The sequence below is a fragment of the Lepisosteus platostomus genome, chromosome 13 (genome assembly GCF_059453375.1).
Source record: "Lepisosteus platostomus isolate fLepPlt1 chromosome 13, fLepPlt1.hap1, whole genome shotgun sequence".
In the NCBI taxonomy this organism is placed as follows: Eukaryota; Metazoa; Chordata; class Actinopteri; order Semionotiformes; family Lepisosteidae; genus Lepisosteus; species Lepisosteus platostomus.
Window position 1 is genome coordinate 27,759,608 of NC_142623.1, and position 23,697 is coordinate 27,783,304.

At 35.3% G+C, this 23,697-nt stretch overlaps 1 protein-coding gene across 9 annotated transcripts in view; it reads right to left on the bottom strand.

Annotated features, from left to right (window-relative positions):
• acsl6 (acyl-CoA synthetase long chain family member 6) overlaps positions 1–23,697 on the bottom strand; it is a 96,773-nt gene that overhangs the window by 63,261 nt on the left and 9,815 nt on the right. For 4 of the 9 annotated variants that reach the window (XM_088603943.1, XM_088603938.1, XM_088603934.1 and 1 more), the window contains exon 2: positions 3,464–3,491. The exons of the other annotated variants lie outside the window; for them this stretch is intronic. The gene's annotated coding sequence lies outside the window, so the exon portion shown is untranslated. The remainder of the gene's footprint in view (positions 1–3,463; positions 3,492–23,697) is intronic. 9 annotated transcript variants of the gene reach the window in all.

Below are 23,697 nucleotides of genomic sequence, written 5' to 3' on the forward strand. Positions count from 1 at the left end.
CACTGATCACTGTCACTTTGTCTCTATTGGTGGATTTAGGTCTGAAATTGGTCTTGTTAAGTCACGTGTTCCTCAGGGCTCGATACTGGGTCCCCTACTTTTCAACATTTACATGTTTCCACTTGGTCAGCTTTTAAGATCACATGGTCTCAACTGTCATTTCTATGCTGATGATACTCAAATACACATCCATACCAAACCTGACACTGATGTGGCTGTCTCTATTCTATCTAATTGCATCTCTGACATAAATATTTAGAAGACTCAAAATTTCCTTCATCTTAACTGTGACAAGACTGAAGTCATGCTTATTGGCACCCCCCATCAACTTTGCAAAGCCAATCCTGTAACCCTGTATGTGGATGGTACTGTACTTGAGCTTCAGTCTAAATTGAAAAACCTTGGGGTGATATTTGATTCAGGCTTAACATTCGACCCACATGTTTATCATATTGTTAAAACATCTTTCTTTCACCTCAGAAACATCTCTAGACTATGCCCTATGTTATCCTAACTGTGGCTGAAAAGCTGATCAACACATACTGTACTGTATGTCTTCTCCCAGATTGATTACTGTAATGCTCTACTCGCTAGGGTATCTAAATCCACATTGACCAAACTCCATTATGTCCGAAATTCGGCAGCAAGAATCCTGACAAGGTCTAGTGCATATGATCACATTACTCCTATCCTGGAGTCCTTGCATTGGCTTCTTGTCAAGTTTCATGTCGACATCAAAATCCTCGTGCTTACCTACAGTATAAGGCTCTGCATGGCTTGGCACCTCAGTACCTGTTTGATCTATTATTGCCCTACTCCCCATCTCCTAACCTTTGCTCCTCTAATTCTGCTCTCCTTTCTGTCCCCCAAGCTCATCTACATTCTATGGGTGACAGGGCCTTTTCCTGTTATGCCCCCGAGCTCTTGAACTATCTCCCCAAGGATATCAGAGACTCACTTTTTCTAAACCATTTCTAAACTTTCAAAACCTTTTTCTTTAGAAGATACTTTACTTAACTGGTTCCATTCTTTACCCCTCTGCTCCTACCGTATTTAGTACCACCTTCTAGTGTCTCCTCTGCGTATTCTCATCATGTTGATCTTGTGTATTTTTAATTTTTAATTGTGTATTTTTATTGTTCATTCTTAATTGTTGTTCTTGCTGTTGTCACTCTGTAAAGCGCTTTGAGGAGCGACCTTTAAAGGTGCTATATAAAATAAAGTCTATTATTATTATAGTTTAATAATAGGTGAATTTGTCCCACAGATATTGTTTTAAGTTTAATTTCAAATACAGTTACAACATTGCTGCATTGCAGCATCACAATGTTCATTTTAAATGTCCGTACAGTAGATGTGAATTGCCCTCCTAATCTTTATCTCAATTTTTAAATAGTTGATTTTGAATGAAATGCTTTGGTTCTGGATTTAAACAACACGTGCCTACAGAAACAATTACAAAGAAAATCACAGATTTTCAAGTCTTATTTTTCAAGGAGTGTTTAAAGATAAGATTCCGAACAAGAAGAGGAAAAGACCTGTGAAGAGTTGGGGCTAATTTCTCACAACCTGAATTAAATAAAAAAAAAGCTTTTCAAAGTTCACAGAAGTCAAGCTTGGAAATGCCAGCTGTTACTCACTGCAATTGTCACAGGGTTATTCTGGGATGTTTTGAAACGAGAACTTTATCCTTACGGAAACCCATCAAAATACTCATAAGAAGTTACTGTACTTCCTTTTTTTGTGTACACTTTGTGGTATGTGTGCACCTTGGCTTTCTGTTATTTTTTGTATTCAGGTTTTACAAATGTCAAAGCTATTAAAAGACTGTTAATTATCTAATTTCTCTGACTGAAATCCATTATTTGCAGATTGTCTGTGGTTTCATAGTTTCAGTTCAATTCCAGTGAGTCAATTTGGTTGTCGTATGATTGCAAAGAAAACTGGCAGTTTCCCAGTAGTCACTTTTTGCTCAGATGACTCCACAAGCAATGTTTGCTGCTTCCTGTTTGCATGGCTTTTTCCTTTCCTGTCTTTTCACATTCATAAGCTTACAACTACAGTATGCAATATTAATTTTCTTGGTTGACAAGTATCCAAAGCAATTTGCATCTGTGCCATTCAGACAACTAGGCATTTTACTCACAATTAGAGTACAGTACCTTGCTAAAGGATACAACTGCAGAACCTCACCCAAGATTTGAATTCATAACATTCCAGTTATTGATTCGAAATCCTGCCCACAGCTTCACAGAATGAAATATGTGAAAAGACTAGCCCAGATGCATACTTATCACTAGGCATCACTAGTCCAGCAGCAAAGGAAAAAGCCACATGTATAATAGGGGATATACAATTTCAACAAATACTATTGAGACTTGCTGTCCTAAAAACCTTCAGCTATCAATGGTTTCAGAAGAAGGTTCATGCATAGGCTTCTAATTATAATGCTTGATCTTGATTACAAACACCATATTAAACAGAAAAATGCAAATATATTCAGCACAAACTTCAGAAAGTTCTGGAATGATATGAATGATTTACATAGTTACTTGTTCATAGTTATTGTTATTAAAATGTAACATGCATTAGAGTTTCTTGTTATTACATTTACAATATGCCTACCTATTAATATTTTATTAACATATCTCATTTATAAAATGTTTAAAAATGTAATTTGCAACACCTATAGTATTAGCCCCCCTCAAAAATACAATATAAATGATATTACAGTATGTGCAAAGCTAGAAAAAATAATTAGACAACTTAAATACAAAATGTCAATGTGTCTGCAACATCTTTGCTCTTTTAAATACTTTGAAAAAAATGAAACAATCAGATTATTTGAGGGGACTGGGTCCTTAGTGGGACTATAGTCTTTGTGATTACTTTTGCTGGTTTAGGAATCCACCCAACCCCAGGTCCAGCATTTTAAATATTAGAAGGCACCTTAGGTGCAAAGTGCTATTTTTTACAGTAAAAACATGAAGTCATTTATATTTCAAAATAAAATAATCAGATTAACATTTTTATGTATACTTTGGAGTAAGTTATAAAATTAACCAGAATTAATGTTGTAACCATTACAACAACAGTTATATGTATCAAATATGGTACTGTATGTATGACAGGTGTGCTACAAAACAGCTTTAGTTAAATTCCTAGGAAAGGCTTTCAAGCACTTTATTTGTACTATAACAATCATGAGAAACACTTAACGCACAGAAAATGTAAATATTTTGCTAGGTAAAATGCAAAGAACTTCCATGCTTAAGAAGGGGAACATTTTTTTCTGCATTGAAACCATGCAAGTTCCACAAAAAATACCACTCAATACATGAAAGAGCAATACATTCTGCTGACATTATTTATTTGCCAATGTTACATTGTTTTTAGTTTCTGCCATGTTTCAGCCACAAGGTTTGCTACTTCCACAATATGAAATAAAATTTTCTTTACTCACAATTTACTGTTATCACTTGGAAGGTACTCTGTTTAAAAAAAAAAAACATAATTAGTGGTATTTTAGGTAGAATATATCCCTCCTTGGGAAAAACTTGTATGACTAAAATACAGAAATCATTTCTTCTTTCTTTAGCCATGAACATCTACAGTTATTCTGACAGCAAAAAAAATCACTAAGCGAAGATATCACTAGCTTTATGGTGCATTCTTTACAAAACATACTGTAGCTGTCTTTTCTGTTTGATTTAATACTTATAATAAATTCTAGTTTTTGTGTAATTAAAGGTTAATATACAGTTAAACTGGTAGGGCATTGTTTGGGTAGTGAGCACAAAGTTAATTTGGATGTTTTGTGTGTGTGTGGTGGTGGTGTTGGGGGCAAATAGATTTTTAGAGCACTTTCAAAGTGATCCAGAATTTTTGGAATAAGCTTTTTATAACATTTGACCCATGCTTCCTACAAGGATGTTGGTACAGTATCTGTTCATTCAGAGCCTGTGCCATCCAGAGACTTGTTGCTGTTGCACTGTTGCCTGTGTGAATCTTTTCAGCATAAAATATTAAAAGTACAGTACATAGTCTGTTTTTTAAATCAGGAAAAAAAATCACTAGATTCTCTAAAGATTAACTTGAAAAAGTACAATCATATCCTTTATCAATTATAAGTCAATTACCTCACATATGAAGTCACTTTTCCAATTTTCCCAAAACTGCATTGCTTTTAGAAATTTTGCTATTATGGTACAGCAATATTATAGCAATAATCATGCCAATCACATGAATTCTACAATTTATGAATTAAATGTACAGTATAATAGGCAAAATAATTACATATTCTGAACAATCATGTTAAGTCGATTTTGTCAACTTGTATGTTATCTATTAATCAGCAATGATATCAAAATCTCTTTCCATTCCAAGAAAAGAAATAAAAGCAACTCAGTCAGTACCAGGTTCTGCATAACGGTCCTCATCAGCCTGGTGAAACTATTCATCCTGCAACAGGAATTCAGTAGTGCTTCCTTGTATCAGTATTTTCAAACATTTTATTAGGATTTTTTTGTCATCATTGATGGTGTCAGTTGTACCAAGGCAATTCCTGGCATTCTGAATTGTGTGTAATGCAAAAAAAGAGAATATTTCAAAGACTATTTATAAATATGAAGTAAAAATGGGAATCGAACAAAGGCCAGGAAACTGATATACAGTATTAAGCATGAACAACTGGTTCAAGAAGAAACAAAATCTTCTGAATTGGAATCTCTTAACTACACTGAGAAATCACTCCAAATAACAGGTGTAAAGCATTAAATACACTATAATCATTTACTCATTTGTTTCTAAGAGTGTAATAAGTAACTTTAAAACTAACCTTTATGGTTGGTGGCAGAAGATTCTCATTACCATAATCCTGCCACCATTTTTCACAATATTTTAACATGTGCACAAACTAATCACTTCTGAGCCTGCAACATTTTTAGAATTCAATTTTCATGCACTGTACCCAAGGCCACACACCTTCCACCAAGAGAGAAGTAAAATGTGAATACGAAGCAATTTTAATTCTGCATGCTGGTTAATTTATGCTTATGATTTTTTAAAGTAACTGTAAAAGTTTAAATATGCAAGGGAAATGTGTGTCACTGAAACTTACTCTACATGTTCAAGCATCATGAAGTAATTGCTGTAAGAAAATATCAACTTTATTGTCCTGTAGGGAAAAATTTAATTGTGTGGCATACTGTACATATAATAGTATAATAGAGTGTAATTTCAAAACAACTTGTGGCACCAGGCTTAAAAAGCCAAATTAGTCGTTTGCCACTTAGCAGAACGTGAGAAATTAGGTTGATAATTACACTTACTCCTGGCATGGAGCCTATCCACGCCAAACAACTGGTAGGGGATTTTTGCTTTACTAAGTGGTCATGGCTCTTGGCTCTAGTCCAGGTGTTTTTCCTGGGTTATCTGCTAAAAAAATAGCTAACATGGAGGTAATCTGTTGATCAACACAACATAGCTTCATATACAAATATCAAGCATGCAGGAAACAAAAAGCTAATATAGGAACATAATTTTAAAACTGACTTGAAAACCTTAAGTTCTCAGGTAAGGAACAAGAAGTGGTAAGGTACGACATGATGTGTCTGAACTGAGAATCTCCAATGAGTCATTTTAATCTAGGAATACCTAAGCGCTTCTATCCCAACAGTCCAATTAAACTTGTCAGGTTAGATATGCTAAAACTTGTTAGAATATCTCAACTTGATAAATGCATTAATAACACATCTATAGTGCACAAGGGACCACATTCAATTTATTTTTAATTCATACGTAAAATTTGTAACTACCTTAAAGACATCTGAATGACAACAAAATGAAAAATTGCCTTCATTTCATGGAGGTGCCCTTTCTGCTCTGTTTTCTGTGTCTGACTTCCTGGAAGCTCCTCTTAGTGATTTATCTCTAGGGTTCTCTTTTTTGATGTTGATTGTTTTTATTTCCATGGTCACTACTGTGACAAAATGCCACCCTTGTTAACCAAGGTGATTGTATTACCTAAGGTAAACCTCTAAGGTATCCCACACATTTTAAAGCTTTATACTTCATGATCTGTGTTGAGTCCTGACACTCATTAAAGACAATGCGAGTCTTAGATATAATGATCACCCTCAGCCTTTTGTACTGCTGCTAGACAATGGTAATCAGAAGCACTAAAAAAGGCAGGTCTCTGCCCTGTGCTAGTTTTAATTTTAAAATTTCTTTATAACTGAAAGCCGTCACAATAGATAGATAAATAGATAAGTTCCTCCACTGATAGGATTGACAGGACTGCATTTAACAAGTACCAAGGTCACCTAAAATGAACTTCAAAAGAAGAGTTTTGTGTTACTACACTTCTGAACAATAAACATCACACAGGCACAACACTGAACTCTCGTTATCCTATTATTCCTCTATTACTGAACCGATAAAAAAAAAAACAAGAAGTTTGTGTATTTGCAGCAAATTGATGAGAAATATTTTCTGTTAGGAGTGCTAATAAAGAGCTGTCGTGGAAAATGAAAGGCAAGAAAGATGTATGTGTGGGAAGTAATGCTCTGAGTCTTAATTTTCTGCTTGAGTACTGCATGGCTCAGTTTGTTGTTCTTCACAGTCAGATGGTTATGTGCTTCAGGGTTCATTCAGCAGGTGCCAGACCCAGCTGATCAGAGGCCAGATAGACTTATCCTTGGCAAGCCACTGCATCCAGTTAGGCAAAAGAATGCACTAGTCTTACAAGTAAAGAAACTGGCAGTCTTATTATTGGTGCTCCCTCCTTCCTTCTTACTGAGCGCAAATTACAGGCGATGACAGGGCGTAGTTATTATTTGCCAGATTTTAATTTGTAAGTTGTCATGCCATTGCCTCTTCTTAATTAAGTGCCAGAACAACTGCTGTGATTCACTTTTTCATCTTTCTGTTGCAAAAGACAGGAAGAATTAATATCAAGATCCAACATGTTTTTTCAGTGTCTGTTTGTCCAGAAGGATAAAAAAAAACCTCACAGTGTGGAATAACAGAAGCTAACCATACACTGTAGGCAATATGATTCCTGGGGTTTTACAATATTACATTAATATATACAGACCACTGATTTGGTTTTGGAACTAAAATGGCAAAGGATCCCATTATCATTTCGAATTATTATATTGTCAATATACTACATTTGAGCTCAAAGGCTTTCCAATGTAAACAAATTGTATTGTAAAGTTTTTGAATTGTGCCTAGTCATCATCGAAAAGTGAATTTTATTCATATCACCACATAGAGCATAACTGTAAATATTGCAATTAAAATGGTTATTATATCATGCACCTAAACATCCCATCAGGTCTAATTGAACATTGAATGAACATAATATTAAAATAGGAACAAGTAAAGGTTATATTTTACCTGAAGAAGGCTCCACAGCTAAAACGTGCCGCTTTTCTTTTCAGCATGGAATAAACCTTTACTTGTTCCTTTGCAGCCTACAATTGCTAACGCAGCTTCCTGCTTGAAATAATATTAAACTACATATGTATCATCTAATACTTAACAGAGTACCAGGCCTCTTAAATTAGTATGTGTAAGAGTTTGTCCTGTGTTAATTAGCTTTTACAGATAATATGAATTGGCTGGAAATGACTAAAATATGATAGCAAAAGGAATGTTGCATTTATATGTAAATCAATGTACCTGCTAACCACATCCTTTTGACTACTAAGATTGATAAATTCTATCAATTTTATTTTATTTTTTCAATTCAAAGCTAGGCTCTCCTAAATAAAGCATATGTTTATACATTTGTCTCATGGTCTCACTGATACCAATCTGCATCTGCACTGTATCATTACTGTGGAAACCATGTGAAAGTGTCTTTATGAACGAAACAAGGTACTTAATTTCACAAAAACAACACATCTAGAAGAAGTCTACCTTGACATCTTGCTGAAACCTTTTTCCTAAGATCAAGAATAAGTACGATTTTCAGTACGTAGCTACTAATATTGAGGAGAGGAAGAAAAGTGAACACCCTTTTACACCTCAGAAACATTTCTCATGTTTTTCTTTCTACTCTTGTGGTTGAAAGCATAGTCCATGCATCCTGGCTGTGCCTTTTGTGGCTGTGCCATCCCTTTCCTGTGTAAGGGAAACCACAACTGACAAGGTGGCAGTGGTGGTCAGGTACCTCCACTTCTCTTGTAAACTTAAGCTCTTGTTCTCTAGATGTGACAGAAGTGGTTCCAGAAATGAAACAAATGAAACACAATATATGCAGCAGAGATTTGAATGTGCACCTGATATCTGATGCATTCTGTATGATATGAGGAAACTCTGATGTACCGAAATTTAGGCTGAATAAATGAAGTAAAACAAGATAATGTAAAAGGAACATGCTAAAGCAACCAAATAAGAACTTGAAAGTGATAGCTTTTCCAAGCTATAGCTCAAGCTACATACTATACTGTATTTTTGGTTGTATAAATGATAAGTTGGAAGCTTGGAGGAATCCAAAACAGCAAACACAGCACCATACTGTATATATTCAAACTGTTGTCATTTTATTAAATAGCATTGGTTTTTTCTGAATGTATGACTACCTATGAACTGTGAAATGTTTGTAAGTAAAAAAATTGTAATTAGAAAAAACTGTTTTCCATTTAATTGATCTAGTAATATTAGTATAACATATTATACTAAATAATATAATAATATAATATTAGTATAACATCTAAACAGTTCAATAAATAACATTTAACATAAGTAACTTGATTTGGTGAGGTACTAATCCTTATATGATGATATTCATAGATATTCACATTTTAACAGACACTGTAGCATACATTTTAATGTCATTTGATACTGATGTACATATTCTATCATGTGCATTTTGTTTGACACAATTCCAGCTGCTTAATTGTTATCACTTTAGAGGTAATTTTCTGATCTGTGTATGAAAGCTTGATTGACACAAAATGTGTTGTGTAGCACATCTGTTGAGAAACTTTAAGGGTACTAAAAAATTTTGAAGCAATATTAGCTATTTTATTTTTGTTTGCTTCATCTCAGACTTCTTCATCTAAGATAAAGGCTGAATAACACCTCAATGTACATCCGGTTTTGTTGTCATCAAATGCACAAGGGTCCTATGCTGCTTTCTTTATTCGGCACATAATCTTGGTTTGCAATTCTGAAATGTGTCTTGACCCATTCAAATATATCACAGCATTTGAGGGATGTGGTTGCTTCTGGTGACCACAAACTGATTAAACAAAGAAAGTAGTGTTCATCTCTTTGATTTACTGAAGTGCTGTCAGTAATTTAAATAGCAAGATACCAATATCAAAAGAAGACATTCTGCAACATGCAAAGGTGTGATCTTAGCTTAGTGCTTCTGGTGCATGCTAGTCAGAGTCCTAAAAATGGTATAAACTCCCACACAAATTCAACAGTTAACCTTTGCCAGAGCTCCAGAGTGAAAAATCGTAGATTCACAAAAGACTTTAACATCTTAATAATTTATACCAGCTTTTTTTAAGTGCATGAATGTAAAAAGGTCCAATCTGTGACAATCCTACAGTAAGCTGCAATCTGACTGTAGAACAGATTAATCTAATTGGAGCCACATAGAAATGAAATGATGACTTAAGTAGCCTCAAAAGAGTCCATGACCTTGAAATGTTTTTGCCTATTAGTTCATAAAAATGTTTTGTTGTAAGGAAAACCACTATATTGTAAGACAATGGCTCATTTCTTAGAGATGGGAAATGCTCAGATGTCTCCATCCATCTATTTCAGGTTCACAGGGCAGCTGGAGCCTATCCCAGTAAGCAATGGGTAGAAAGCAGGGTACACCATGGACAGGGCCCCATTCCATTGCAGGACAGATACACAAACACACTCACACCTGGGCCAGTTTTCCCAGAAGCCAATTAAACTTCCAAAAACTTTTTGGACAGTCGGAAGAAACTGGAGGACCTAGAGGAAACCCACATAAAAACGTAGAGATTTACAAACTCTACACATATAGCACCACAGGTCTGGAATTAAACCCAGGGCTCCAGCGATGTAAGGTTGCAATGCTTACCACTGTGATACTGTGCTGCCCTCGTCACCTTCCTATTTGTCTAAACTCTTCAGTTCCATCTAGTATGACTGAGCATGTGTATAACAACCTCCCCTGATCCGTTGTCAAGTGTCAATTAAAAAGAACACCAAGCAGGGAGCTGCTGTGGGGAAGCACCAAAAATGTCCAACCCACATATATATACTCGTGTAAAGAAAAAAAATAAAAACATGAAGTCATGTGCAGAAGCATGGTGATTTCCAACACTAAACAACTACCTGAAAATGAAACTCTCTTGTTCTCCGTATTAAAAGCTTAAGTATTCTTCATGCCTGTTGTAAACCTGTTGTAAGTTTGCATTCAGTCATTCCTTTTAATTATTAATCACTTTATTTACCAATTTAACTCATAATTCAGTGGGCTTCTGAATGCAAAACTTTGAGGAAACTCACTCATTTCTATAATAAACTATGTTTTTCTGCAGATTGCGTAAGTATTCCACTGTAGCCAAATTCATGAGCACATTGCATTCAATAGATCTCTCGGAATTGGGCAGTTCTGCAATGGGCTTTTATCATGTCTTTAATTTCTTTCCATATTTTGCTTCCATTTGCCTAACGCTCAAAAGATGTTTCACATTAAAGTAATGTGAGTAAAACAATCGAAAGTTTGGGTGAAACTTTAGCTTGAATAATAAAATGATACAGTTTAGTTCAAAGTATACAAAGTTCAAAGAGTAATTTACACTCCTAAAACAACACCAGAATAAAGCTGGTCTGTTAGTGACCATTTCAGTCAAGTTTTTTTTTGTATTTCTCAGCACTTATTAGTCACTCAACATACTAGTACCTGAACATATTCTCAAGGAAGTGGTGAAGGTCTCTCTCTCTGAAGGTCCTAATCATAGCCTAAGTAAACATGAGAAAGCCACAAGTATTGTGCATGAGTATTTCTCAAGAGCTTCCTTTTTATTGTTAAGCGGAGAAAAATTCATAAATTGAAATTACATTTTGATTCAAAGAAATGTCTACTTCAATTGCATGTGTACAGTATATGTGGTGCCTCTGTACCTTTTAATGTATATTTAAAGTCTTTTAATTGTTAATGTTTTAAACACAAAACAAAGCTCTGTCAAGTTTTTAATTGTCATAGGAGAAGTGGAGATGAAAATAAACCTTCACTTGCTGTATTGAATGTAGATTAATAAAGGAACACCTTGTATGGTAATCGGCAGACTCCTTCATCTTGTGATCTGAGGTGTGGAGAACAGAATGCTGAGATCACCACACGCAAACACACAAAACTGCTCATACCATGGTGTACTGGGTAACTCCCTGAAAGTTATCACACCAAAAACAGACCAGAGAAAAATACTCCTTGGTATTTCCCTAAATTTAAACTCACGTACCATTCAGCACTATTTCTGACACAATATCAAAGTACTGTTAGTGGAGTCACTGCACACTGTAATAATAATAGTAATACTGTAATTAGTTCTTATGCAACCGTTACTTAGGAAATAAAAGAAGGCAGTAAAAATAAACAAACACTTCAAAAACATGAATACCATCTTATTGGACTTTAATTTTAATTTTTATTTAAAAAACAATCACAAAAAACTCTCTAGACGCTATGTATACTGTAGAACTTCAGACTTTGAATGAAACCACCATTTAATGTATTATACATAGTACAGGTTGCATAATATTTGTTCAAAAACTTTTTTCCAGTATGTAAAACTCACTATTCTTCAGCCTATACTGTAATTACTTCATATCACATAAGGTTTAATAAGAGAAATGGCTAAAGGAATGATCTCCAGAAGTTTTTTTTCAATAAATCTCCGAAAAGCCTATGGTGCGAGCCTGCTGCAATATCTTTAAAAAATGCTATTTACATTTCAGGAAACAAAATCGCTTTGGAATGAAAATCATGTTTTCTGCACAGAGTTACATGACTTGAAGAAAAGGGTATTACTGGAACAGAGATATTGTGATGCCTGTGATGTTACACTAAAAATCACTAAGCTCATCGTGAACTGTTAAGTGTGCTGTTATCCTAAAGATGAATTTTCTATTTTAAAAAAGCTTGATGATTTTGGCGCCTGTTTGTTGGCGGAGGGGGAAGGCAAGCTATCATCATTTCCTGTGTGTATAAAACAAACAGCAGTGGCACAAAAGAACTGTGATACAGACAGTGCTCAGTGCTCAGCCCATCCTCCCTCATGTGGCCAGATACAGCCTGTCTCTACTAGCACAGCACAGAAGGAATGGAAAGAACAACAGTTTTATTCTAGGGAGTCTTTATAAAATTAGTACACATAAAATAACTCAGAAGCAGATCTGTAAGGATTTTAACCAGGCTGTTCCTCTCTCTCCTATTGAATTACATAAACAAATGCTAGGTTTTTCTCAGTGTACTTTTCCTGTTTTCTCATATACTTCTGCAAAACTCAAAAGTTCATGAGTCTTATCATATTCACTATTTATGCTGAAACTTCTTGTTTTTTTTTTAAAACTAAGGCAAATGTATTGTAGAGCTCTGTTTTTATTTTCTATTACCTATCAAGTCCTTTAAAAATCAATCATTTTAAAAGTGTTCTCATATTGAGACATTTGCAGTCCAAAATCTAAAGATAATTAATGCCTAATTAACACACCCCTTCTCCAAATTATTTTAATTAATGAATTAACGGACTTACTGGCCTCATTACTTCTCTTTTCTCTTTGCCACCCTTGTCTTTTTAAAAGTTTTACTTTTTAAATAAGTGCAAGGAAATTTTAAATTTGAATGATTCCGAAATCACACTTAAAAAGACCTGACATGAGATACAGGTTTTTTTTTTGTATTTGCTTACAGTATATAAATATATAAAAAGAGAGATACTTCCACATTTAAAATGGAAATCTAATGTGACTACTCAGAAGTGTGAGAATCTGCAGCTAAAACTACATTTCTCTGAGTCAAGGATAATGCAGTTTCACTTCTACAGACGTGCCTTATAGAAGCACAGCATGAAATAATTTTGCTGAACCTTCATAAAAAAGCAAAATGAAAATACAGTATATGTTTCCAATAGGTATTTTATATTTCAGTACATATTATGGTAGAGTAGTTAACCAAAAAATAAAACAAATGAAGCTTATTAATCTTTCTGTTTTATGCTGATGTATCATTCTTTGTGTGCTTATGAACTGTATCACATTATAGCATAAAGTGAAACAGGCATTGTGTGTGTGCAGATTCCCAGAGAAGTGCAGTTTCTCACTGCACACCTGTCACCTTTCATCCAACAGGTTAATAAACTGCACGTAGGACTTACCGGAAACCATTCTCTTATCGGAATGACTTCATTAGGTTGTTTTTGCCATTGTTTTATTTTATGATTATGGGACAACTACATTAATGTTAATGTTTCACCTTTCAAATAGCAAGACTTGGACAGTGAACCACCCACAGTATAAGAAAAATACAACTCCTACACTTTGGAATTTGGTATGAGTAATTAAGCGACCAAGATAGAACTGAACTGTATTGAACTTTTAGCACTAAACTGTACCCCATAAATCTGAAAGGCTCCAAATATTCAGATGAAGGCTCATTTAAGTTTTACCAGAATACAGACTTGAAAGCAGGCCCAAGGTATTTTTTGTTTTGCTTTTAGCATAAATGATCAGTTTGTTATTCCTTCTCATCTTTATACAGGCCTTCTTAATGAATACAGGTTATGTTTATATCACGGTAGTTCATGTGCACATTTTAAACATTTCCTCATATGCAAACACAATACAGGATAGAGAGAAGAAAATGTCATGCTTCCTCACATTTTCAAACAAGTTATCCAACATGAATCTAAAAGAAACAAGAAAATAAAAAGATGGCATTCATTTGGTAGTGATAGTAGCTTTCAGGTTTTTGATTTATCAGCAGCTCGAAGGAGCTGTACATTTCTTGTCAGACATTATTGTTTACACTGGCAGACACTAAGAATAACATTTTGGGATCAAACAGAGATGAAGATGTGTAAACACTCAAAACTGGGGGCAGGGACACGGTTGAAGTATTTGGTCAGTAAATTAGCAAAAAAATGTACAAGTGCAGTCATGTTTTTCTACCTGTTTCTTACCTGGTACCCCTTATCAGGTAGCAGTTCTTCATAGTAATTGTTATTGTGATATTTCAGCTGCTCACAAAAAAGATACAGTTCAGAATGTTAAGAAGAATTAGTGTGCGGTAGATTTCAGGTTCCAGATGTCAGCGTGTATTTCAGCTTTTTAAATAACAATTCATGTTCAAATGTAATAAAGTCAAATAATATTAATTTTAATGATGAGTAAGAAATGCTATTTTCTGTACAAATGAATGATCAAGAAGTGTCTTCAATGGAACTCAGAGTTTTTTTGCAAGATGGAAAGAATATACATGCTAGAATTACAGTATGTCCACAGTGTTATTTAGTTTTAGAAAACAGGTGCACACATTGTATTGTAATTTACCTGTTATCTTCAAACAAGGATTCACACAGAGTTAGCTGTAATCAGACATTTTAAACTGTCTGCTTTATATTAGCATTGAAAAATGTTCCTAAAACTCTAGGGAAAGGATCAAAATTAAAACCTACTTAACAAGCTTTGATAACTAAACTCACCCCATTGCAGAGACATAGCATCTAATAGCTTTTAAACTTGAAAACTAAACAATAGCTAACACAGTCCTGCCAGTATATTTGTTTTCTTAGAATCACTACTGCTAAAAACTCACATTCTCACAAACACTATTATGCAATAATTGTCATCCACTAATTCATGTTCATGGTCTTGGAATTCTACACATGGAATATTTATACTTCGCTTGAGCTGCTCTTGTGTGCCCAGTACGCTACATTGCAGTTTCCATATCTTGTATCTGCTGCTTTGCTTTGAACTCCCCAGTTCTGCACTGTGTGTAGGCTGGATTTGACTTGCAGGGAAAATGATCTGAACAACTTGAATGTCAACAATATGCTCCTCAGACGGACCTTTAACTGATTTAAACAAAGCTTCTATAATTAAAGAGTATTTAAAAAAAAACTTCCTTCAAATGTATCTATGCAACAAGAATAATAAAAGGACAACGGTTTCACTACTACATGCCACCACTTTTGAATGAAGTGGCCAGGAGGCTGCATGTTCAAATCCTTGCTATGCCACTGGTTCACTGTAGTTGAGAACACAGTCTTGCCAAGACTGGGTGGAGTGGAGTCAGATGGGAGATTTAAGGTTTCATCGTACTCCTGCAGCTGCGTCCCTGTTGCCTGAAGGTTTGGCTGATATCATTAAGACTGTCAGACCTCCCCACTTTCATCTTCTCTGTTTTTAAAATAAACTTACCCTGAGTTTTACTTATTTATTTGCTAACCCAATGTTTAACGCAACTAAGTTTTACACTTAACTTTAATTCAAATCCTAAAATACCTGTGATACACACCAACTCTCAAGGTAAAAGAAACCTAGTCACTCCCTAGAGTTTTTAAGGAGATTCACTAGCAATTTGTCTTCTATCCAGTAAAAAGGTATTTGTGCTTTTCCAAGTACTGCGAACACCACACATTGCCTGACATATCATACATATTTTCTCCATCAGACTGGTATATAGTATAGAGGAAAACCTATTGATTAAAAATGTAAATGCAATGTGCACTTCCTAATGTGTTAAAAAGAACAATGAACAAGAGTTTTCTTTGAAGTGTTTGCATTTCAGTTGGGTGGCAATACCCTTGATACTTTGTCAAGACCTGCAAAAAAAACAAACCAACAGATCCGGTAAAATGTGTTCCTATGAATCATCTAAAAAATAACTATAGCATGCATGGTAAGCCAACATGGCAGGCTGTTTCATAGAAACAAACAGGGCTGTTGCTCAAAGAAACAAGAAAATATGATATTGCCTGTAAGTTACAGTATTGTTCTTGTGTAGGCTGTCCATCACTTTACGTTAAAAAAGGAATGCAACTGAAGAATGAAGATTGAAACATATTCTACATCTGTCCTAAAGAAAGACGTCCAGTCCTTGACCACTTACAAAAATATGTACAAGCAATCTCCAGATATTATTGCGGTTTTTCAGCTGGTATAAGGAAACAAGAAAATCACTGAGAAGGAGTCTACTTCTTCAGCTAATGAACACTTTGGCATAAAAGTGAAATGAGTAACACTTGGGTGAAAATGTGAAAGCTGTCACTTTTAAAAATTTTCACAACCAAAGTTACTTTAGAATGTATTTCATCCATATTGAATAGGTCACTGTCTGTTAAGATGGCATCAGTTCATGTAGATCAAGTCTTTACTGTAGAGTTCGGAGTGCGTGTTATGGAAAAATAGGTGTTTTTCAAGGCCTTCCAGTTCTGGAGGTAGAAGCTACTGACTCATCACTTCTCAGTTGAGTTTGTTGCTTAGAGTTGACACCTGATGATATATTGAATGTAATAAGAGCCAACAGCTACATCAGCGTTCAAAATATACTAAAGAATCCTGGTGGAGTCTGGGGTTTAATTTTTGCTTTTCAATATACTGCATTAAGAAAAGTAGTCAGTTTAGAAGGGCTCAAGACCATCAGCTTTTAAACGTTTATTACACATGAACTTTTTAAAAATGTTTTAAGGCCAGTTCATCAGTACCCTTTAACTACAATCTTTTTTAGACAGACACCAAAGAAACATTAAAATAGGGTAAATTACTGTACTTTAAAGAGAATGTGAACTCAATATTATCAAAATATTTTAACTTCCATGGCTCCACATAAGTTTAACTAATGTCACTGTAAAATGAATTCAGTATAAATGACATTATTTCAGTAAATTATTGCTTTTGCAACTATAAAATTGGGTTTTCTTGTGAGATTTGTTCTGTTATGCCCATCATATTGGATATTATGCACAGTCATGCTTTCCATATAAAACAATACCCTGTTAATGAGCAATTAGGTTTTACTGACCCAATTATGTAATGTATTAGTTTGTATTAGTATGTATTATTATTAATATTCCCCATATCAAACTCATTATAATGGGATAACATCCATTGGTGTTAAGATTTTGATTTGAGCTAAGTCAATTATGTTAAGTCCAAATTAAAAGATAAAAAATTAATGCCATTCATGAAGTAAGCATACGATTTTGAAAAATATATTTTCCACAGTTCTAATAACTATTATTTTCAGTGCTTCAATGCTTTTTATTTAAAAAACAGATTGAAAAAGGAAGCAGCAAACAATTAAAAAGGTGCATTTTGTTTTGCTATGGAAGATTCCTTGATAAAAATACTAAAATACGCCTCCGTTAGAAATGTATATTGCATGCCTAAAGATTTTTAAATGTATAACACCTTCATCACACATAAAATCTAGACCTCAATTATGATAAATCTTCACTTACTAAGTTACTAAGAAACATAAACAACAACAAAAAAAGGATTCTGAATTCTACAAAAAGGGAATCAGGCTACATAAAGATTAAATATGGATCTCTTGTATAATAACATGGGATGTTCACTTTCTCACAATAGAAGAAAGCTGAAAAATGTAGTTTCAACTTTATAAAGTACTACCTCAATAAAATTTCTAGGTCATTCAGGGTTGAGTGTGTTCTCTGAGATTAGCCTATTTCTTGTAAATCACATGACCAGCAGAAAAAAACTGAGGTAGGTGTACAGTCAACCCGTAGCTATGAGGAATGACAAAGGGAGTGGTGCTGTTGGACTCCTTCTAAGGAATTTGCCTTTGAGCAGCTTGTTATATAATAGGATTTCCAATGAAAAACATTGGTGTAAATAAAGGATATATTTCTATACAAAAATACAAAAACATCTGGAGGCATATATTGTTTGTGAGCAGCTGTAGAACCCCAGAGTTATATACCCTATATATACTGTATGCTTGAATGTATGCAGACATGTAAGGATCTAAAGACGTACCAAATTAATTGAAGGGAACGTAGTTCTTTTCCTTTCTCCTAAGTAAGGATGAATGAATGAATGTGAGGCAATTCTGCTGAGGTGATAAAACAACATTCTTGTCAGATACTGTGATTTGTGAGCATTTATCAATGGTTTTTTAACTTGGAAAGACTATTTCAATTTAAACACACTTACAAAGAGCCAAAACACCATGTTCCTGCTTTTTCCTTCTTTGACATCTTAATTTTTTCCCAACTATTCTGGAGTCACTATTATAGAGACCTGCCCATCTCCCCAATCCTCAATATCAATCTAGGAATGTCAGCAGTACTAATTAATGTACCAGCATGTGTGTTTAAAGTACTACACTCTGTAGTACCCAGAGAAAATACAGAAACGTGTAGAGAATATCCCAGAAGAAAATACTGGAAACTGAACACAAGACCATTGGACTGTGAGGCTGGGGCACAAAATATCATGCTTCCTTGCCACCGTGCATTCCTTACTACTTATCAGATAACTGTCCACTGCTATGTGCAGCAGACTTTACAGGGCTTTCTGAAATAAAAGCAAGCTGACATAAATTTGCACTACAGACTTCAACTCACTGTAAGGAAGCAAAAAGACCATGGAAAACATGCCCACCTCCAGTGGTGATTTCTCAGATTTTCAGGCTTTACATTTGGAATGAAAAACTCATTATAAAATTCTGCATTTATGAATAGGCAATCCTGAATTTCCCCACCACTTTTCCCCTAGTAAAACTTATTTCCTATCCTTACTGACATCCTCAGATTCTATCTGAGTTTGCAAATGCCCCTTTCCTTATCATATTTTCCATTGAATTGCTCTGATGTGGCTATACTGACTTGTCTGAGACTCTGGACTTCTTGTATGAATATCAATCTGGGTTATTTAGCTGAGGCTGTAATAAAGAGTATGGTAATCATGATGTTTCAGAAAGAAGAACACCATGCCAATTGCTTTCCTAAGCACTAAAAAAGAATATATTTCCTACCACTCTCTTTTGGAAAGTGCACTTACAAAATCTGTATTATGAAGACTAATGAGCTCATGTGTAAACATCCGGCAGTTTTCTCTGTGAGCATAAGCCACAGGGCATGTAAAATAGCTTTTTTCTAGAAATGCAAATGTATGTATATGTATGCTCATTTATACATGATAGTATGGAAAAAGAGTAATAAGGCAAACTTCAATGCTTCTTCAGTTTCACACACTACATGTACTGAAATTATGAATCCTAAAAATTCACTTTTCCCAGCCAATTCTTAGAAAGCAGTCATTTGATAATAGAATACTTATTTATATTTTGAAGATACGAAAATGTATAATATTGAAGTGCTTTCGGGTTCACGTGGGTATACGCCCTTGACACTGGCTCCTCAGGTCAGCCCTCCACCGCTGGGGGCTCAAACTCGGGCCTCCGGTGTCACTCAACAGGGAATCAGTCAGCTGAGCTAAAGGGAGAACTCCCCCAAGCTCAGCGGCTGAGGTCCCTGCTATTCACAGGCAAGGGCTGTGACATCACCGTGCTGGCAAGCTGGCTCGCACAACCTGTAACGTCGGCCGTATGCGTTACAATATATTTGCATAAGGGTTTTTAATGTTTTTGCAGGTAGCACTTACTTACTTTTATTACTGCACACCACAGTAAACTTTAATAAGGAAAATTGGTAGGACGATTGTAATTTACCATGAGCATTCATAGGAGCAGGCTTACAGAACTGATTTTAACTCTGTATTATTGTAATGCTGTTATAGGGCACTGAATAAATTACATTAATATAAGCTTACAAAAAAGTAAAACTTTCTGAAGGGGGGGAGTAAATTAAAGCTACAGACAGTAAATCATATTCCACCTCATAATTGAAACAATTACGCTGACCAATTAGCCACTTGTTGTCACTATAAATCTCCACTGCAAGATTTTTAGCTAAGGGTTCATGCAGGCTTTCTGCCAAACGTGTGCTGGTTAGGATAAAGCCACTTTAAATTTTCCATTTCATTTGTGTGAGTCCTGCAAAGAAGTGGCATTTTGCCCAGGGCATAGTTTTGCTTTGGACCTCCATGTCTCCGTGATGGACTCTGGGCTGCCATTCCTACAACTCTTAACCCATATTTGGTAACTGACTCATATCGTGGATGATCTTACACATAAATATAATTCCTAGTTATTGTAAGTTCATAGTATGGAGAGCTCGTAACCACACACAAAAGAAATGGTATTTGTCTGCATATTACTTTATAACTGGTTGTTCAGCCAAAATGTTATTGCCACTTACTTAAATGCACCTCTAAAGGATGAGCATTGTCATTGATTATCAGGTTGATGTTTTTATCCAATTCCACTCTTCAGCTGGGCATTTTAGCAGAGCAAACAGAATCAAGTACTTTGCTCAGGTTTACAGCAGTGTTTGAGCACTCAGGAGCCCTTACTGCTACTCCATGCTGTTATCAGGCAAAACATGAAAAAGGTTTTCCAAGAATCTTCACAGATGAAAGATGAATATTTCCTTAGTTTAGGGCCAAAAAAAGTGATCAAGACAGAAATCATAAAATCTCAAGGTCATGTTTAAGTCAGAACTTCTACAGTGGTAATCTTCATCAGTTAACGTGTGGGCTGCATTCCTTTCTGACTGTGAAACTGCTGTAAAGTTGGCCAAGCACTTATTTCCTTTAGTCTCCCCTTTCTGGCACAAAAGGTTCATCTAAGGATGGTGTGTTTAACAAGTACTGTATTTGTCAACTGTTCATCATGTTTGATTACATACAATTGGTATAATGCCATTGGGCATATTGTTGCTTTCTTCCTTGGTAAAAACCTGTTTGGAGTAATTTAACACACCAGCCATTTCCCTTTCATTACTTGAAAGGTTCACATTTTTATGTCCAAAACTAAAGTTTCTATCAACAGCAAAAACCGGTAGAGCATGCTCTTGTCTACCTCTCCCTTTTAATGTATTGTTCCTTATCTGAAGACACATGATTAAGTATTCCCTATTAGGGAATTCCCTTTTATAAACAGGTTACTGCCAATTACAATGAAAACCATCCACAGTGGAATTCTGATTACCTGTAGGATTATTTTGATTCAATAGTAGAAAGATGTGTAAAGAAGACTAATGTGCTAGTTTGATCTCTTTAAAAGAGATGTAACCTCTTAGTGGCATTTGATTTGCACTTTCAAAATACTAACATACTGTAGCAAACATTTGAGTAGGTTTATTCTGGGAGCCCCTAATTTTTTTCACATTTACAAGAAACCTAATCTATTACTAGAAAGACAATCAGAAACAGTATAGTAGGCAAAAAGAGACAGTGTTCCTCACTGTTAATATATAAAATCATCACAAATGTTCATATAATATACTACAGAACCATAGAGAACAATTACATCTAAATGATTTCTCCCTTTGAACAAAAAACTGGCTAGCACCGTAGTTAATTGGTGACTTGACTCACAGATGGTTCCAACATTTGCCTTCAGAGGAGGGCAATTGGACATTCTAAAGACATTCATGATAGACCTACATATCAAAAGCTTTATTCAATATCATTCCATCCCAGTTACAACTGTGTAAGCAGATGTTCAGGCTTTTGGCAAGGATATAAATCCTACTGCACAGAGTACCTCCTACAGACAGTTGACTGCCCTAGGATGTGAGCGCTTCCTACCTGTAGGAATTTGTATGAGATTCTTAACAGCAACTGACACCAATAGATTTTGTATATATCCAGCATTGTATTATGGTAGAATTATTTCATACTGTACCAAACACTGATAAAAAATAACCAACAATTTGCATTGTTCTTATTTTGTTTTCATTATATTTCAATACAAACTACTAATAAGACAAATAGGAATGGAGGGGAGCTTTCTTCCCGTAAGCAGTTCTTAGCTTGCATAACTGGTTTTAGAAATCTTTCTGACAAAATAGTCTATTGTTTGCATTCCTCCAAACCCATTGAAGTAACAGCATGTTTGTCACTTCATTTTTGCTTTAAAATAAGCTTGCTATGCTCACAGCAGACAAATGTCACTTTGACAGGTGCGGCAATTACATTTTAAATAGGGATGCTTTTCATTACATGCATTCCTGTGAAAGAATGAAATGAGACTTTGCACCCTTCACACAGGTATACATAAAACAGAACAATGATTAGGATTTGATACAGCTGGAGGAGTGGACTCTCATGTTGTAATAGGACTTGACTTAGTTATGGTCACAGGCTTCCTTATAGCAAATTGTGTTTTGTGGATCTGTGAAGGAAACCAATATGCAATGGAGAAATTCCAGTTTTAGAGTGCGATTCAGTACAATAACTGGGAAGTTACCTTAATTCCTCCAACTTCAGTGGTGTTTGGATAACAGAGCTGCTTGTTCCTGATAATGCCACCACAAACTATTGGTACAGGGAGTGTGGTTAGACCACAAATCCTTACACTAGAAACACTTCTGAAAACCTGATCTGCACAGCTCAAAATGAGCACCAGTCCTGGTATTCCAAAAGCCCTGTCACCTACCAAAGGTCACTCGTCATACTCCAAAGGAGTGATATCATAGCAACATCTAGTGCCTGGTTGTCAACCAGTGTGGAGACATGCAAGAGATTTGGGACTCCAATTAGCTCTTCCAATATTTTAATTTTAGCTGTAGACTGACGTATTGTCAATGTATGACAAAATATATTGCACCACAAAGGAAGACTATGATATTACAGAGAAATGGTTTAATTTAATATTTTTTCTAGAATAAATGTATTTTTGTTATTTTTAGGATGTCTTTTTGGCTTGCTGGTCAAGTGACATAAAAAAAGTCCAACATATTATCAGAAGTCATCCAAACACTTTATCTAGACTACCTGTAATCATGCATGGAAGTTTTATAAGGTCAGTTTCCAAGACTTCAGGGTCAATGTCCAATTGAAAGGACACTTCTCCTCTCCATCCTCCTGCATAAAAATAATTATTATGCCTTATTATTCCAATAATATTATTAATAATAATACAATAATACAAGGCTGTATTCTGTCTCCTTTTCTTTTCAATCTTTACGCAGAAATGATCATGAGGAAATTAGATCTGGAAGAATCGGAAATCGGTGTGAAGATTGGAGGCAGAAATATTAATAATCTCCGCTATGCTGATGATACAACATTACTGGCGGAAACGGAAGATGGCCTGAAATACCTCACTTTAAGAATCAAAAAGGAAAGTGAAAAGATGGGTCTCCACCTCAACATCAAAAAGACGAAGATCATGACAACAGCTGGAAATGGAGCAGTCAAAATAACCATCAATAATGAAGAGATTGAATGCGTCAAGTTTTTCTGCTTCCTGGGATCCATGATCGACCGAACTAGAGACTGCGACCTGAAATCAGGCGACGAATTGCGTTAGGCCATAGTGCGATGCTGAGCATGCACCAAATCTGGAAGAGCAAAGACATCAGCCTCACAACCAAATGCAAAATGGTCCATGCTATTGTGTTCCCCATATCAATGTATGGGTGTGAAAGCTGGACCCTGAAAAAAGCTGACCGAAAGAGGATGGATGCTTTCGAGCTATGGTGCTGGAGAAGACTGTAACGGATACCATGGACAGCAAGGGTCACCCACAAAGAGGTTCTGGAACGCATCAAGCCAGAAATTTCGCTTGAGGGAAAGATCACCAGACTCCGGCTCACT